A 19,466-nucleotide genomic window follows, 5' to 3' on the forward strand; every position below is an offset into this window, starting at 1 on the left:
GAAGGGAACCTAGCCATACATATATATATATATATATATATATATATATATATATATATATATATATACACACACGTTATATATATATATATATATATATATATATACGTTATATATATATATATATACGTTATAAGTATATATACGTTATATATATATATATATATATATATATATATACGTTATATATATATATATATATATATATACGTTATATTTTTTTATTTATTTTTTTTTATTAAATTTTCACCCCAAACAAGGCACAGTGCCACTTTGAAGCAGGGGGCTACCATTAGGGACTTAATTAGCGGGGTCATTATGAAGGGAGATGAGTAGAAAGATGTTTGTTAACATTACACTTGAACTTCTGCATATCATTGCAGTTGGGAAAGCAGAATCCTGGAAGGGAGTTCCAAAGACCCGCAGTTCTGGGGAAGAAACTATTGGAGTAAAAGGCTTTCTTGCACCTAGGGATATCTACTGTAAAGGGATGAGACTTAGTAGCTTGTCGGGTTTGTCGGGGGTTGTTACATCGGGGAGGTGCAAGTGTTTGCAGTTCGTCAGAGCATTCACCATTAAAGTATTTGTAGAACAGGCAGAGGGATGCAACATCTCGTCGATGGGACAGAGGCTGAAGCCTAGATGACAGTTCAGGACCTATCAGGTTGGCGACTCTCTTTTGAACCCTGTCCAGGAGCGAGAGACAAGCAGCAGATGCACCAGCCCAAATGTGACAACAGTACTCCATACATGGGCGAATGGTTGCCTTATAGAGGTATAGGATACTGTCAGGCGTAAGTAGTTTTCTAGCACGGTAGAAGGAGCCAAACTTCCTTGCAGTAGCCTTGGCAATGCTCTCAATGTATCTATTCCAGTTCATATTCCTTGTAAACGTTAGGCCGAGGAGTTTAAAGGAAGTACCTTCAGGCAATGTGTTCTTGGCCATTGCTATTGGTGGTAGAAAAGGTTTCTTGTAGTTATTGAAGGAAACAAGCTTAGTCTTAGCAGCATTGAATGTGACCAACCATTTTTGTCCCCATTCCACTACGGATTGGAGGTCATCCTCTAGTGTTTCTGCCATTTCCTTGGATATGTGTTCATTTGTTTTCCCCTCATATCTGTTATAGAGAGTGGTGTCATTGGCAAATATACCCATCTCCGAAACAATTTTATCAGGGAGGTCATTTATGAATATCAGGAATAATAGAGGTCCAAGGATAGACCCCTGAGGCACTCCCGCATTTATGTCATATTGTTTGGATGTACGACCGTCAAAGACAACTTTGATTTTTCTATTACTTAAGAAGGATTTAATTACATTATGAATTCTTCCAGTGATTCTATATGATCTAATTTTCCTTAGAAGACCATCGTGCCATACCCTGTCAAAAGCCTTAGATATATCAAGGGCCACCGCTCTACCCTCCCCTGTTTTATCCAATGAACGGTATATACGTTCAGAAACTACAGTTAAGATATCTGCTGTTGAACGGGCTTGCCTGAATCCATATTGTTTGTCAGTCAGGAGTTTAGCAGCTGTTAGATGCTGGACTAGGGCTTGATTAACTATGGACTCAAATATTTTGGTGAAAAGCAGGAGGAGGCTTATGGGGCGATAATTTAGTGGGTCAGTTCTTTCACCAGAATTCTTGAAGACTAGTACCACAGAGGCGGTTTTCCAGCAGTCGGGAAAACAAGATTCGTTAAGGCATTTATTGTAAAGTTTGGAGAGAACTGGAGCAACCTCGGCAGAGCATTTTTTTAATAGCACAGCCGGGATGAGATCTGGTCCACATGCTTTTGAGGTGTCTAGGTTTTTTATAATAGCATGTGTCGAGAATAGGAACGACTATTAAGACAGGACACACAAAAGAGTGACACCGTCGTCTGATTAGTAGTATATATAGAGCACGCACACACGCACCGAAAGAAGAACGACGACTACGACGATAGTCGACTCGGAAACCTTACATGGCGCTACGAACAGGATTTATTTTTCAACATAATTTCTTTTGCACGATTTTTGGAGTATAATGGCGTCAGGACAACACGAGGACGGCCAATACATGCAGTTGACTTAACAAATAATAAATCTGCAAAGAGAAAACAATGAGCTTCGCGGAGGGAGTGCCTCGAGTCGGTCTAACACCAAGAAACCAGACCGGCCACGTATCGAACATGGATTCACCGATGCGGACTGGGCGCTTTTCATCAACTCGTGGGCCCGATACAAGCAAATGTGCGGCCTTACCGACCCCGTGGAAATCCGCAATGAACTAAGGACAGCCTGCTCAAATGAGGTAAATAAACTTTTATTTGACTTAGTTGGGCCTGAAACCCTCAATTCTGTCACAGAGGAACAACTCTTAAGGCATATACAGTTCATTGCGGTGAAAGGTCTACACCCGGAGGTGCATAGACATAAATTTCATAACATCAGACAACAGACGGGGGAGGGACCCGCACAGTTCTTGGAAAAGCTTCGGTCCCAGGCACGGTTTTGCAATTTCACGGTTCTGTGCCCCAACGAGAACTGCCGGCAAGCCGTAAACTATTCGGAGGACATCGTAGCTGGCCAACTCGTAGCCGGTCTGGCAAATGCGGAGTACCAGTGTAAATTGCTGGCCGAAGCAAATATTCTAACCACTGTGGAGCAGAAGCTTCACAGGCTGGTTAGTTTAGAAACTACAGAGACGTCTGCTCCTCAGTTGCAACGAGACTCAGAGGGACACTCAACTTTTGGCCTACTAACAACCGAAAAAAAACCATCTCGGAAGGAGCAGCCGCTCAAAACCCCTCAGAATAGTCCTTGTGAAGGGTGTGGGAGGACCTCACTCCCCAGTGGGTTAAAAGGGCAGAAGAACTGCCCGGCGAGGGGGCTAAAATGTTTTAATTGTGGCGTCACAGGCCACTTACAAAGAGTGTGCCGGAAACAGGAGAGGTCAATGGCGGAGTCAACAAACGATGCCACACGTCAATCGAATATTTTCGGCAGCAGAATGGAGGGGGCACCGGCATGTTACAATCAAAAAGGTAGAATAGCAGCAGTGCCACACCTTGCATGGAGCAGTGGTGGGTTCAGGAGAAGTCCCCCTGAGCCACCACCCTCATTTATGGTCGATGTGTCCCTGATACCAGAGTCCCAGGCTAAATTCGGGTGCGCTTTGGATAAGGGAGTAAGCCGTCGAAAACACCGCATCCAGGCCATTGCAGATACCGGTGCCCAGACGTGTTCGAGTGGCCCAGAAATATTGAAAATATTAGGGTGCACCAGCAGGATTCTGATACCTACCATCCACAGGATACGGGGAATCACAGACGAACCCCTAGATATCAAGGGGGTGGTCCTGACTCAGATTAAGCTCGGTCAGAAGGAAACGCGACAAGTGGTCTACGTTTCAGAAAACACGTCAGGATTCTACTTGTCAGAATCGGCCCTCAAAGACCTAGGAGTAATCAATCGCGACTTCCCGCATCGAGTATCAAAGGCCGATTTATCGGCTTCAGAAAGTGGGACAGCACCGTGTGGATGTCCGAAAAGAGAATCCGTCCCGGACAAGCCAGCGAGGATCCCGTTCACCCCCACTGGAGATAATAGGGAACGGTTAGAGAAGTGGTTACGTGAACACTTTAAGTCCAGCGCATTCAACACCTGCCCCCATCAACCGTTACAAGTCATGTTAGGGAGGCCGCTGGATATAACTTTTACCCCGGGGGCGAAACCATCGGCCATACACACACCCATTCCAGTCCCTCATCACTGGAAGAAAAGGGTAAAGGATGATTTGGATCGAGATGTTGCATTGGGTATTATCGAACCGGTACCAGCAGGCACACCTACGATCTGGTGTTCGAGGATGGTAGTCGCTCCAAAGAAAGACGGGTCACCAAGAAGGACGGTAGACCTACAAAAATTGAATGCAGCAACGATGAGAGAGACTCATCACACACCGTCCCCTTTTAATCAGGTGTCCGTGGTGCCTGCCCAAACCAAAAAGACTGTCTTGGACGCATGGAATGGGTACCATAGTCTGCCACTCTCCCCAAAAGCCCTGGACGCAACCACGTTCATAACGGAATGGGGTCGTTATCGGTATCTCGGGGCTCCCCAGGGTTTTCACGCATCCGGGGACGGGTACATGCGCCGGTTCGATGACATCACAGTTGACAGGCCTCGAAAGACCCGGTGTATAGACGACACACTCCTATGGGACAGGTCCTTAGAATTGGCTTTCTGGCATACTGTGGACTATATTACCCATTGTGGTAAAAGTGGGATAGTCTTTAACCCTGACAAATTTCAATTTGCTGACGATGAAGTTGAATTTGCCGGCTTTGTGATAACCTTGGACGGCGTGAAGCCAACTAAAAAAATGACGGAGGCTATTCTCAATTTCCCGACCCCAACGAGCATTACTGGTATCAGGTCCTGGTTTGGTTTAGTTAACCAGGTGTCGTATACATTTGCACAGGCCGATATAATGGCCCCTTTTCGAGAGTTGCTGCGGACAAAGAACCGTAAATTTTACTGGGATGACACATTGAATAGACTTTTCGAAGAGTCGAAGAGGAATATCGTTCAGAAAATCGAAGAAGGGGTGAAAACCTTCGATATGAACAGAGCGACCTGCCTTTCAACCGACTTCAGTAAGGTTGGCATTGGGTATTTTCTGTTCCAGAAGCATTGCCAATGCCCAACGGAATTAGGTCCCAACTGTGGTAAGGACCACTGGAAGATGATTTTGGCCGGGTCTCGCTTCACGAAAGATGCAGAATCTCGTTATTCCCCTATAAAGGGGGAGGCTCTAGCGCTGATTTATGGCTTGGAGTCTTGTAGGATGTTCATCCTGGGATCCCCAGACCTATTGGTCACCGTGGACCACCAGCCCCTAGTGAAAATTTTCTCGGATCAGATCCTGGAGAATATAAAAAATCCCCGCCTGTTCTCATTCAAGGAGCGGTCGTTGATGTACAGGTTCCAGATTAGGCATGTTCCTGGGAAACTCAACGCAGCACCGGACTGCACATCCCGATACCCGGCGCCGTCAAGACACAGCAGACTAAAGGGCACTGACACTTCCCAGCAAATCGAGGGGAGTATACAAGCATCCATCATAGCTGCATACGCACATGACCCCAAGTTCCGAGCGATCACCTGGGATAGGATAGTCGCAGCTGCAGCCACCGATGAGGAGTGCCGAACGTTGGCGTCATACATTCAAGACGGGTTCCCAAGGTCACGCCACGAACTACCACCAGAAATCCGGCAATTCTGGCCGATGGCAGACCAACTATATTGTCTGGAAGGGGTACCCATAAAAGGGGACAAAATTTTGATACCAAAACGGCTTAGAGCCGAGGTGTTAGAGGCATTACTCTCCGCCCATCAAGGGGCGAATGGTATGTTGGCTAACGCCAGACAACGGTTATTTTGGCCTGGTTTAGACGCCAGCATCCGACAAACAAGGGCGCAATGTCGGAGTTGCAATTTGATCGCCCCATCCCAGCCTAGGGAACCACTAATGCCACCCATAAACCCGGAATTCCCATTTCAAAAGACAGTCACTGACTTGCTAGATATGCACGGGAAAAGTTACATGGTATACGCGGACCGATATACCGGTTGGATTGAGGTTGCACCACTACCATCAGGAAGGGCTGCAGCGGTGTGTAACGCCCTGAGGGTTTGGTTTTGCACGTATGGTGCGCCGGAGGAAATATCATCCGATGGAGGGCCACCATTCGATTCACTAGAATACAAATCGTTCCTAGAAGACTGGGGCGTAAAAAGGCGCATATCATCTGCACATTACCCCCAGAGTAATGGCCGAGCTGAACTGGCCATAAAAACGGCCAAAAGAATGCTGATGGACTGCGTTGATGGCTACGGACACCTACATCATGATCGGGCAGCACGGGCGATGATAACTCATAGGAATACGCCCAGTCAGAACCTTGGATTGTCGCCGGCGGGAATACTATATGGTCGAACAGTAAGGGGCCATCTCCCCGCACTTCGCAAAAAATACTGCATCCACAAGCGTTGGACGGAGACCAAAGATTTGAGAGAGAGGGCGATGGCGAAAAGGCACGTACTTAACAAAGAACAGTACGACATACACAGCCGCCCCCTCCAACAGCTCCGAGTCGGCGAGTCTGTGCAGGTACAGAATCAGGAGGGACCAAATCCATGACGATGGGCGAAAACTGGGAGAGTCGTCGAGACAATGGGTAACAGGCAGTACAGGATACGGTTGGATGGTAGCGGCAGGATCATATTACGCAATCGCCGTTTCCTCAGGAAAATCAAACCGGTCATGGATACGCCGGAGTATCCACCCACTCAACAACCCCATCAACCACCTCCCCAAACACCAAGAAGGGAGGACAGCAAACCACCGTGCAACATGCATGAGATGATGAAGGTGGAAGAAGCTGATTGTGACACATCAGAAACAGATATGGAGGTGGACCAAGATCCGATCAACCACAAGCCAATGCAGACGAGTCCGGTTCCACGACGCAGCATGAGGGTAACACGAGCACCAAGGCCACTTTCCCCTCAAATGCAAGGACCAACTCACTACTACATGGAATTCTCCAGTCAAATGACCACAAAACGACGGTAGTGTGGTCACATGGTGGGGGGAGGGCATGTAGAGAATAGGAACGACCATTAAGACGGGACACACAAAAGAGTGACACCGTCGTCTGATTAGCAGTATATATAGAGCACGCACGCACGCACCGGAAGAAGAACGACGACTACGACGATAGTCGACTCGGAAACCTTACAGCATGTACCTGAGAAGGGGTGATTTTCAAACCGTCTAGCGTGGCGTCTGTTCGCAGAGGAAAATCAGGGAGTGAGTGGTGTACCGAGTTCAGTGTGGAGTTTGAGGCAAACCGACTGGCAACCAGATTAACCTTGTCAGTTGCCGTGCAAGCAACCTCATGATTGTCTGTTAGTGGGGGAATAGTTGACTGTCCATTATTAACTACGCTGTTGTAGATTTTCCAAAAATCTCGGGTTCCTAATTTCTGTGCTTCGATGCGCTTTCTGGTGGTTTCAGAGTAACCTGTCTTAGCTGTCTCTATCACTCTCTTACAATTATTTCTAGCTTCTATAAACTTCTGTTTATTTGAGCTGGACTTATGTTGGTTGAATCTGCGGAATGCATGCTGCCTTTGACATATGGCAGCTGCACAAGCAGAAGTAAACCGTTGGGGAGAGTGGGGCTTGCTATAGAATTTCCGTGCGGGAACATGTGCTTCAATAGCAGTTTTGAACCATTCAGTGGTTTCATTTGCACACTGTTCCGCTGGAAGAGTAAAGATATTTTGCCATGGGGCATCTCTGATGAGCTCCCTAATGGCTTCCCAATCAGCTTTTTTGTAATACCTTGTTGTTTTGAGTAGTGGGTCTTCAGTTTTAGAGCGAGAATTTAGGCTGATTTCTACCATTATCACAGCGTGATCAGCATTCCCGAGTGGGCTGTGGGCATTTGTTGTACAGTCATTAGGAACCGTTGTCAGAAAGAAATCAAGAAGTGAGGCATGTTGATCGTGCTGGTCTGGGAAACGTGTCGGAAATGTAACCAGCTGAGATAGGGAATGGGATATAGAGAAGCTATGTGTTGCGCTACCAGCTACGTCTGTGTGATTAGAGAATCCTAGCCAGTTACTGTGGTGGACATTGAAGTCACCAAATACATGTATTTGTGCGCTAGTATCGAGGGAGAGTGCTATATCTATGCTGTCTGAGACTTTGTTTATTAGGGTACAGTCTTGGTTTGAGGGAGAGCGGTAGAGAAAATACAAGTAGCTAATATTGTGTTGCATATTTAGTCTGAAGCACATAAAGGCCTGGTCCTCTGATTCTAGTTTTATTTCTCTAGTCAGGGGGAGGGTGTTTCGAATATAGACTCCAAGTCCATGCATATGTCTGTCCGAGTCCTTACGGTAGAGTGAGAGATAACCAGGCATGTTAAAGTGGTTAGAGGGAATGGAGGAGTGAAGGTTAGTTTCACTTAATGCTAAGATATCCGGGGTATTTACAAGGAGAAATGACTCAACATCATCTAAGTTAGTTCTAAGCCTGCGGATATTAGTAAATTCAAGCCTCAAGGGAGGAGGCAGGTTGGTTTTCTTGGAGTTTGGCTCTGGTTTAAACGTAACTTTTGCTTGAGCTGTCATTTCATTTATTTTATTTAAAAGTTTCAGTTAGGGTGAGTGAGTGAGGGGGTGCTGGACAAGTAGTTGTGCAGAATACCAGACATGCAATACAAGTAGACCATCAGCTGTCCTCACCCACAGGATTGGAAAATTCAAAATGGCGGCCGACTGTCTCTTTAACACGGTAAGTTTGGGAAAAGATGTTATAAATAATAAACTAGACAAAATACTATTAAAAAACAACCGAATATATGTCAACTTATGTCACGGTAACATATATTGAGCGAATTTCTAACAGTATTTTTTCTAGTTTATTATTTATAATACCTTTTCCCAAACTTACCCTCTCCGAGAGAGAGTCGGCCGCCATTTTGAATTTTCCAATACAGCGGTAAACACTGCATGTTTTTCGAGCTGAATAAACATGTTACACTGAATAAAAACACAAAAAATATATCCAGTTAGGTAGAAAAGTAACTTATCTTGCTTTTGATAACTTTTATTCGTCATATATTTGTTTTTTGACAACTTTTTCGAATCTATGTGTACAGTAATACAAACCAAATATTTGTTTTTCTTGTGAGAAACATGACTTTTCTGTGTAGCTTACTTGGCAAACTACTCCTATACTCTACCCATGTATTAACCACTGTTGAAGTAAATGCATATTTCTGAGTTTATATAAAAAAATATTTTTTAGGTATATATATGTATACTAGCATTTCAGCTCGGCGTTGCCCGGGTGTTTGGAAGTGTGTGTTGGCCAAAAAAAAAAAAAAATTTTTAAAGTATGGTCTTTAACATAGTGTTGAGTTTAAGGGGTATATGTTTTAGGGTTGAATTGGGGGTGTATTGTTGCTGCGTGGTAATTTATTTTAACAGTTTGTGGGGTGTCTATTATCTATGGAGTGGTATTTTTGACAGATGCAACCTAAACGGCAAATGGCCGCTATAAAATCGCTTATAATTGTTTTTGGGAGGGGGGGGGGTTATGCAAGGTTGTAATATTGATTAGGTAATATGCGGCAATATTTTGAAGTTTCTTCTGTTATGATATAGGAAGAAGGCAGGCTTGAACCCGTACCACGAAGGAGGAAAGGAACGGGAAAAAAAACATGACGTCTTTGCTGTTACGACAAACGCCAAACTGGAAGTGACATAGGTTTTAATTAAGGGTAGACAATCGAAAAGAGGGAATGACTTTCGAAAATATCGGCGAAAAAAGCGACCCCTTCCTGTTGAAAAGTGCCCGTTCAGGGTGAAGAAATTAATGTTTTTAGCCAATTTTTCGGTATTTGTCGTCTGAAGGGTTAAGCTTCAATACGATACTGATCTTGTGAACATCTGCCGCATCGGGCGAAAGTTTTAGGCAGGCATGCAAACAGACATACATACATTTATATATTGGTAACTAAACATTTTCGACCCAAACCGATTAAAAAGCTTGCCCTATCTCTGAATACCCTTTATGTGAAATTTCAAATGTTTAGACCAGAAATTGTCTGAGTAATTTGGTAGAGATCGCAGAGGTCAAATTTTATTTTTTAACTTTGACCCCTATTATGACCCCTTAACATTTATTGTTTGGGGCTCAAATAAAGTTATAAAGTTAGATCCATGTCCAAGGAACCTATATCTAAGATTTCAAGTGTTTAGACCCCAAATTGTCGGAAGAATTTGGTAGAGTTCTCAAAGGTAAAATCGTTGAACTTTGACCCCTTAACAGCCAAATTTCTGGCCGAAAACCGATCACATTGATTTTCCCAAATCTCAGTATCCTGTATATTAAATTTAGAGTCTGTAGACTAAAAATTGACAGAGTTATTGCATAGGGAAACGTACACAGATAGACAGACACACACACAGACACGTTCACTTTTATAGATATACTAGCATTTCAGCCCGGCGTTGCCCGGGTGTTTAGATGTATATGTTGAGCAAAAAAAAAAAGTGGTAGTAGGAAGACAGGCTCGAACTGTACCGCAAAGGAGGAAAAGAACGGGGAAGAAAACCTGACGTCTTTGCGGTTACGACCATCGCCAAAGCTGAATGACATGTTTACATTAAGGCTAAACAATCTAAAGGAGAGGATATCTTTCAAAAATATCGGCGAAAAAAGCGCCCCCCCCCCGTAAAAAATAGTGCTTAGTTGATGGTGAAGATGTTAACGTTTTTAGCCAATTTTTCGATATTTGTCGTATGAAAGGTCGAACTTCAAAACGATACTGATCTTGGTAAAATCCGTCCCGTCTGTCGAAAGTTTTAGGCAGACATGCAAACATACATACATTTATATATTGGTACCTAAAAATTTTCGACCCAAACCGATTAAAAAGCTTGCCCTATCTCTGAATACCCTTTATGTAAAATTTCAAATGTTTAGATCAGAAATTGTCTGAGTAATTAGGTAGAGACCGCAAAGGTCATTTTTTTTTTTTTTTTAACTTTGACCCCTATTATGACCCCCTTAACATTTATTGTTTTGGGCTCAAATCAAGTTATTAAGTTAGATACATGTCCAAGTAACCTATATCTAAATATTTAGACCAAAAATTGTCGGAGTTTGTGTTACATGATAAAAGGCTGTCCCCTTTTCATGGAAGTAAAAAAATAGGGAATTAGTTAAATGTAAATATGAAATAGGATAGTCAAGGATTCGAACGTGTGAAGCTAGATTTGGAATTGAGAATTCCAATCATAAGTTAAAATAAATACAGAATGTTATTGAAATAAGGAATTGCAATTGTTTAGCTTACATATCTGTTTATTGGGAAAGGAATGTAATGATGAAATTTGTTCCGTTATAAAAATGGAAATTAAAATAAGGAATTTGATCATCAAATGAAATTGTAAACATATTATTTGAAAAATAAGTTAGTGAAATCAGGGTCATGTCAAGTTTGGCAACGTGACGCATGTCATCCAACACGCTTTATGAGCATATGTTTAATCATGCGATGATGTGACGAGTTCTCAAAATAGGGAGTTTTAGATGCAGTCTGGAAGAAGATTCGGAGAGAAGCAGAGAGGTTCAGACCGATTCTCCGTTAGAATGAAGGCACCCTCTAGAAGTGAGAGGGTTTTAGAAATAACTATGTAACAACTTTGAATCCCGAGATAAAATCATGTCCCACCGGTCGAGGATGAAATAAAGGACGTCAACATGTGTTTTTGTATCTGCGTCTCCGTGTTGTTATTCAACAGAAAAGGTATTGTCCATTTATATTAGAAGAACTTTGTGAAAATCATCATCTCAAAAATAGGTAAGAAATATATGTATCAATATTTATAGAAACACTCCCGTTCATATAAGAACTGTCAAACGTATAAATGCCAAACGCACAAACTCTCGGTCTATCTATCTATATATCAAATCTCCTCTCATTGTGTATTACAAGCCATCAGCTCTCGAGTATTAACATGTGCCACAAACAGGAACATCTTAAGACATATAAACACTAAACACATGAACACTCGCTCCTAAGACTCTAATCTCTCACTAACTCTCCTAAGATGAACAAGAACAACAATACAGAATATACGTTATAAAAATAACACAAATATGTAATATATCTAAATATGTCGTCTGGAGAATGGAGGAGAACATGACCAAGAACCCAACATCAGGACGGTATTCAAGAGCGAGTCAACACTCAGACGATACCTGGTACGAGTGAAGCCCCGCATGGAGGAGAACATGACCAAGACCTGCATATACTCCATCCCATGCAGTTGCAGAAAGGTCTACAAGGGTGAAACATACCGCCTCCTCAAAGTATGGGTGGAAGAACACCGAAAAGCGGTAACTAAAGGGGAGACAGAAAAATTGGGTATAGCCAACCATTTCTGGATGGAGAGGGGGGACCATCGCCCCCTATGGGATGAAGTAAAAATAATAAACAGAGACCCACTGGAAAGTGAGAAAATTTAAAGAAACAACTCACATGCTCGGACATAACAACCTACTGAGCAAACTAAGCATAGAGCTGAATGCAATTTGGACACCTCTAATAGAGAGAGAAAACCTTGAATAACAACATAGGTTTAACATTAACAAAAACCAACTAAGAAATGGCCGAGTGGTCCTAGACGTTGTATCAAAGTTTACAGTTACCCAAAGGCGCTGAGTTCAATCCTGAATGAAGGCAGTGAAAAGTAACATTCAAAGAGGTACCCCCGTAATAATAATAAAGGGTTGGGTTTGAGACTCCTAACAAACGGTTCCCCAGTTCAATACAAAACACCTGATGAAGGCCGGAGGGCAAAACGGCCGAAATGTTGTGACTATAACAACCAAGATGGGGAAGTCAGTCCGACAGTCTCAATAAAGGTTTCTGGTTGTAGTTGTACTCCCCAAACCATTTCACAATCAGTTTATCTCGCTGCCCAGAGAAGCGATGTTGCAAGTGCCACTTAATTGATCCCAATGAACTGTATACGATATTTGAATGTGAACTCCACGTTAAAAAACGACCCTGGTGTCTCACTCTGTCCCGTGGGGAGGTATTGTATATAGGTACCATCAAAATGGCTTTTTGATAATGTTGCACCACAACAGCAGTATGAAGTAAAGGAAGCAACAATTCAACTCTTTTGTGTTCGATGTAGTAAAACAATTTAACGTCATTGTCGTAACAAATATAGAATATGTCTAAGTAGTATGATTGAGATTGTTGGACTGACTTCCTCATCTTGGTTGTTATAGTCACAACGTTTCGGCCGTTTTGCCCTCCGACCTTCATCAGGTGTTTTGTATCGAACTGGGGAACCGTTTGTTAGGAGTCTCGAACCCAACCCTTTATTATTATTACGGGGGTACCGTGTTCGGACTCCAGCTAGGCTCTGGGACATAGTTGCTGATTCTCTGTTTTGAATGATACTTTTCACTGCCTTCGTTCAGGATTGAACTCAGCACCTTTGAGTAACTGTAAACTTTGATACAACGTCTAGGACCACTCGGCCATATGTCACTAAAATACAGACAATTACAGTTTAAGTATTATATACTGTGGGTATTTCCCAGAGTTTCAATTCTGTGATTGTGTACTTTGGGTACATTGTTTTGGACATAATTCCAAGGGTTTCCAGCATTTTCATAGCATAAACACCATGAAAAGTGCACTTTTCAGAAAATTTGACCTGGATGATAAATTAATGTGTAGTGTGAATTTCAATCTTAATAAAATAAAAAATGGCTCAAATAAATTGTCATAAATATCGGTAAGAAACTTTTCTATGAGTTGGATTTTTTTATTTAAACTTATTTAGAGCCTGTGATTTAATTTATCAAAAAAAAAAAATTATTTTTGGCTTCAAAAGTCAACATTCTCTGTGGGCCTTTAGAGCTAAAAAATGTCAAATTTGGAAAAAATTGGAAAAAAATTTGTCACAGACGAAAATGGGCATTCTTGTATAAAGCAGTTTATTTATTTTTATTTTTTTGCTGAATTCAATCTACATATAGTACTTTCTTGCTTGAATGCCTTATTTTGTGTCTTGAGTAAGTGAAATTTGAAATAAGACTTTTTTCCTGACAGCCTTTAAAATTTTTGTCACAAATTTAAGCCCATTTTTTGCTCATTTTTTCACACAAATGCTGCTCTAGCGCGAAAAATGTAAGTTAAAATTAGGTAAACCCTCTATGATTTTGAAAGCTAAACTTATTGGCTACAGACCTAACCACATGCCAAGGTCTGTGCTTGTGAAGGGTGGCTGAAAATAATTTTGGCTTCATGTGAGAAAAACTTCTACATGGAGACTTGAATAGTGTTCTAGATATGTGTAAGGTGGGTAGAGGTGAATATTTTTAAATATAGATAAAGAATAACAACAACAACAGCCACTCCTGAGGATGATCAGAAGTACTGATGGAAAGCACTAGAAAATATGGCTGAACAACAACCACTGGGCGCCATACTATATAACATACTAGCAGAAACAAAAAAGATTGCTCGGCCAATAAAAAATATTACCAGCAAAATTGGAAAAAAGATGAACTCAGTCATGTTTAATCAGACATGCATAAATAATGACTTGCTGCCAAAGTATACAAAGTAAAGTACATATATATTTTTTCACAGTTGAATTTCGGCGCGGTTTTCTTGATCTGTGTTGGTTAATAGAAATTCTTGTGTGCGGGACGTTTGCTCAGTTGGTAGAGTGCTTACCTCGCATGCAAGAGGCTCGGGCTTCGAATCCTAAGTTCGGATGTGTCTAACTGATGAGCCCAAATGAGGGCGAAACTCGAGTCTTGGACTTCCGGTTCTTTGACTGTCATGGCTCTTGTGGGCTGCAACGTTGTTTGGCTGTGGAATTTATTATATACAAAGTCTCACATTCTGAAAATCATATGTATATATACTTGCAAAAGTACCTGTCGTTGACTGGGTTCAAAAACAGCCTACAAAAAATGGACTCTGATTTATGAAAGTATGATAGCTTATGAAAAGGAAGGGTTGTAAAGAGATAGCTTCGAATTTGGGAGTTTCAAAACTAAAGCAAAATATGATGGAAGTAAAAATAAAATAGATAAACCCCATAATTTATTATATCATACCTGTTCACACTGAAACGCTTATCACAATATTCTGTGGATCTATATTAAAAAACCTTGTTAAACTTTGTGACATATTTCCATTCTATTGAGGTCAGGCGCGAATAAACACCCCATAGTTTTATTATACCATATTTCTTCAAACTGAAACATAATTATCAAAGTATACTTACGCATATAGATATGAAAAGTCTTTATTAAAGTTTGTGTCTATTTCCATTCTATAGAGGCCAGGCGCGAACGCAGACCCCGCAATTTTATTATACCATCCCTATATTTAAGTTGAAACATACTTATAAATGTACATAAGAATACTTTGATATCAAAAACACTTGTAAATGTTTTTTTTTAATTTAAAAATTTTTTATTTCCATACTTTGGGGGCCATGCGCGTATGCAGACCCCACAGTTTTTATGAACCACCGTTCAGCCAGATCAAACATACCCATACCTGTGTCTCGATCTATCATTATATGTAATCACTTTTTTAAAATAGTCAACCATATAGGAGCCTATTCGTGACCACACACACACATTCAAATTTATATTATAGAAAATTATATATATATATATATATATATATAAACAAATGATTAATAAAACATGTTAAAAGACATCTTGAAAAAGACTTAAAAACATATTTAATTTTAAAAAAGGAAACACAAGATAAGTGGATAGTCCTTAATCCGCGGAGTTTCGAAGAAATACTCTCCTTCTCATCAGAGGGCAGGAATTAGCAAAATGCAGCATCGGATTTTGCATATAAAAGTATTTAATGAAACTACAAGTAAGTCACAGATTTTACTTGGTTAAAAAAAAGGTGAGGTAAGGGGAACAGGAGGTAAAAGAAAAATGATAAAAAGATTTCACATGAATGGACAGTCCGGTGGAGGGTAAAAATCCAAAAATGGTAAAATCCAAAACGGTCGAATTTAATACATATATATAAACAATTATTTTTAATACCTGCAGACATTTTTCATTTTCATGTTTCATTTTTCCAGATTCATCATTACCGTAATAGTAGTATTATTAATAATCTGAAAAAAATGTGACTGTTGGCTTGGACACTAAGATTGGCCTCAGAGAGAATTGCTAACCAAGTGCTCCAAGATAGAAAAAGAAGAGTAAGACGAAAAATTAACTTTAAGCAGACAATCAAGAAAGATTTGTTTGCAATGGGAATAAGCTGGATGTATGCTGTGAATTTTCAGATCAAAAACGATGCTATAGTTAGACTGTCTAATCTATCATAAATTTTAAATCTGATTCCTTTTTTCAAGTTTTCCAATAAGTGTTTTGAAGTGTGTATTTCATTGAGTCATAATTACATTATTAATTTTAAATTAATTCTAAACAGTTGCGATCAAGTGTAAAATTAGTCCTCGTGCGAAAGACACAAAATGTTTTAAATAATAATAGAATAAGAAAGACTTTCGTTGGCGAGGACTACTATTGAGCGTAACCAGTTATACAATCCTTTTGAAATTTTCATCTCTATTTTTCTCCTTATGTACTGAATATTTGTTAATGAAACCGATATGAAATATGTTCCTTATTAAATTTTAAATATTTTCTATTCTGAAAGATGTTTAAAAGATTTAATCCAAAAAATTTATTTTAAAGTTTTTGTTAAGAAAAATTCAGATTTTCTCATTATTCAGACCTGTATTACAAAGAGGGGGCTGCAAAAATGCGTTGTGGTGTGAGGAGAAATACAAACTGAAACACAGAGAATATTCAGACCTGTAATAATACAAAGAGGGGGTTGCAAAAATGAGTTGTGTGAGGAGAAATACAAACTGAAATAGAGAGGAGAGTTTTAAAATATAATCTTAAAAAGATAAGATACAGGTTAGAAAAGCATTTCATCCAAGGCATGAAAACTGTTAAACAAAATGTTTTTATAATAGGCTTTAAAAATAAAGGTACAAGATTCAATTTAAAATTTATTTATCTTCAAAGTGCACTTTTATAAATTTTACATAGTAAGGTATAAAAATTTAAATTAAATTGAATCAAAATATTACGTTGGATTTATTTTATGTAATGTACATTTTGTTGCACTTTAAAAACATTATCTTTCATCTAGCAATTAATGATATAGATATAAAATTTTCATTGATTTTTTTTTTAAAGTGCAAGATTAGGATTTTTATCTGATTTGGATTCACATGATTCACATGCCTGAGTATAATCACATACAAATTAAGGCTTTTGGTTTCTCGATTTTCTATCTTTTAATTTTTGCTGAGGATAAAGCGTCCTATCAGATACCAAACATTCATCCAGTATTTAAGAAACTGGGACCGAGAGATCTAGAAATAAAACTGTACCTTTATGATCAATTGTTTGTATGTTTTGCATTTGGTATATTCACCAGATGGTTCCTAAATTATTTTTCATGAGTGCCGATGATTACTGGAATGGAGATCTTCTTGAGATGCCAGGTTCTTTACATTTCATGTCATTGGATGTAACAATAATGATGATGATGTTGATGATGATGAAAAAACATTAAGAAAGGTGTCCTAGTATTGATTTAACACACAATTATTTGTGAATAAAATTAATTGATAAAAGAGAAATCAGTCTTCTTCCATGGTAATTAGGGTTGACACCAACAACTATTAAAAACACACCAGTTGAAAAAGTGGACGTTTTGGATTATAAAGATATCTCAAAAAAAAAAAAAAAAAAAAAAAAATGTCAGAGATGGTGCCTTTTGGTGATTTGACAAGTTCCATCTCAATACCACCCTTGTTAAGAAAAGCAGTTATCCTTGTTTCTTGAGTGGTCAAGTTATCACCCAAAATATATGTCAGATGTTGTGTGTTTCCTTGGATAGGAAAAATAAGATGGTGGACATGAATTTAAGTGGGTTTTTTTTTTATACAATCAGCCCAGTTATCAATTTGTCATACTTTTCTTCTTTTGGTTTGAATTGACCTCTACTTTCCAGTGATGTTGAGAGACCAGAGCTGAACGGATTGCACACTATCAAAAGAAATGTGAGATCTTTTTATCAACCAGGACCCTTGTCAAAGAAACAGCCTAACCCAGCGACCAAACGAGACCCAGAGCAGACAAACCTGATGACATCACTCACTGGATGTTGTTTGGAGAGAAAGGGGCACACAAATCCATACAATCTTGATATTTCGTTATCTTCTCTCAACCTCAACCAGCATTAGTTCTTTTCTCCTGCATGTGTATGCGCATGCCTAACTGGACTTGAATTCCGAGAACAAGAATATCCACATAGTTTACAAGAATATGGTTTTTCTTTTTTTTATTTTATCAAGGGGCTCCAACCTGGAGCTAACACTTAATTTCATTATGATATGAATCTATATTCAAGGGCACTTTTAAGAATAGAAGCTCTTCCCTTTATAGCTGCTGTCCGTATTTCGTAATAGCTTGATCTTCCAGGGATTATTTCCAAGTATTTTTTAAGTTGCTCCTATCATTACCGCTATAATGTGTATTTCTTTCAGAAATCATGTTTTTTAAATCAATTTTTAGGTCTAATATTTTTTTATTTTTTGCATTCAGCTCTATTAAAGGCCATGGTCATTTGGGATGGTGACATCAAGAATGAGCACAGTTCTTTCAGGCTTGTTCCATATTACAATTTGGACAGAATTTTGAATGGAACTCTTTTTTTCCACATGGAGGTAGCATACTCTTGTTTCATCAGCCATGACTAGATAAAGGTCTTAAGTAATTTGCAATCGTATTTTTTGGTTGACTACACTGGGAATTGAACCTTCAACTTTCAGGAGAATATCGCTCATGCAAGAACCCGGGGTGAAGTGGTTAGAGTAATCAGAAAAATTAATTGTAAAAGGGATATTCTCATGAATGTTGAAGGTTCAATTTTCAGTGTGGGTGACTGAAAAATCTATCCTGAAGAAGGTTGGAGGTTACATCGACTGAAATGTTGTGAAAATGACACTCAAGATGAGAACAGTAGTCCGATGAATTCACATATGGTATGTTTACAAGAGTGTGTATTTCTAAAAGTACAAAACAGTATGTTACCAAAAGACTGCACTCAAATGGTGTTATAATCTCCATGCAAAAGTTCATATATTCAGAAAATAGAAGAAATCTCATCACACCACACTTTTAGTCTTGCTCCGTATGAAGTCAATATTTTTTCTTTTAGGGTCAATTTCAGTGCAGTCAATAATCTTATGCTTTCTTTTTGATCTTTTTTGTTCAGAAGCTGTGGGATTGTTATCTCAAGTCAAATACAACATGTATGAATTTGTTCTGTGAACTCTTATTGTTTCCTCATCTGATACATGCATCTTGTGCGCATAATGTTGGCTTCTTTTACCATGTAAATCATGTTTCCAATTTCTTTACTATCCCTATTTATCAGTAAGATTTATTGTTTTCAAACATCTGATAACATCTTTTTCTCCAACTTTGAAGCATCTCTTCATAACTTTTTTCATGTATCAGTAGCTAGACAATAGTCTGTCAATCAATTTTAATCTGTATTGCAAACATTGCTTTTGCTGGCATCATAAAAGCTGGAAAATTAACCCAATTTAGCTGTGAAATGAGTTCCAGCAGTTATCCAAGTCTAAGTTATGTAAACGCCATAATTTTACTGATCTTTAAGATAGAGCAAAGTTACAAAACAATTAACAGAGCAACGAGAATGTGAATACCATGCAATCAAAGTACAGAGCAAACCAGAAGATGTGAGCTACATATAAAGTTC

Source organism: Euprymna scolopes, chromosome 7 (genome assembly GCF_053919585.1).
Source record: "Euprymna scolopes isolate OS-2025 chromosome 7, ASM5391958v1, whole genome shotgun sequence".
Taxonomy (NCBI): domain Eukaryota; kingdom Metazoa; phylum Mollusca; class Cephalopoda; order Sepiida; family Sepiolidae; genus Euprymna; species Euprymna scolopes.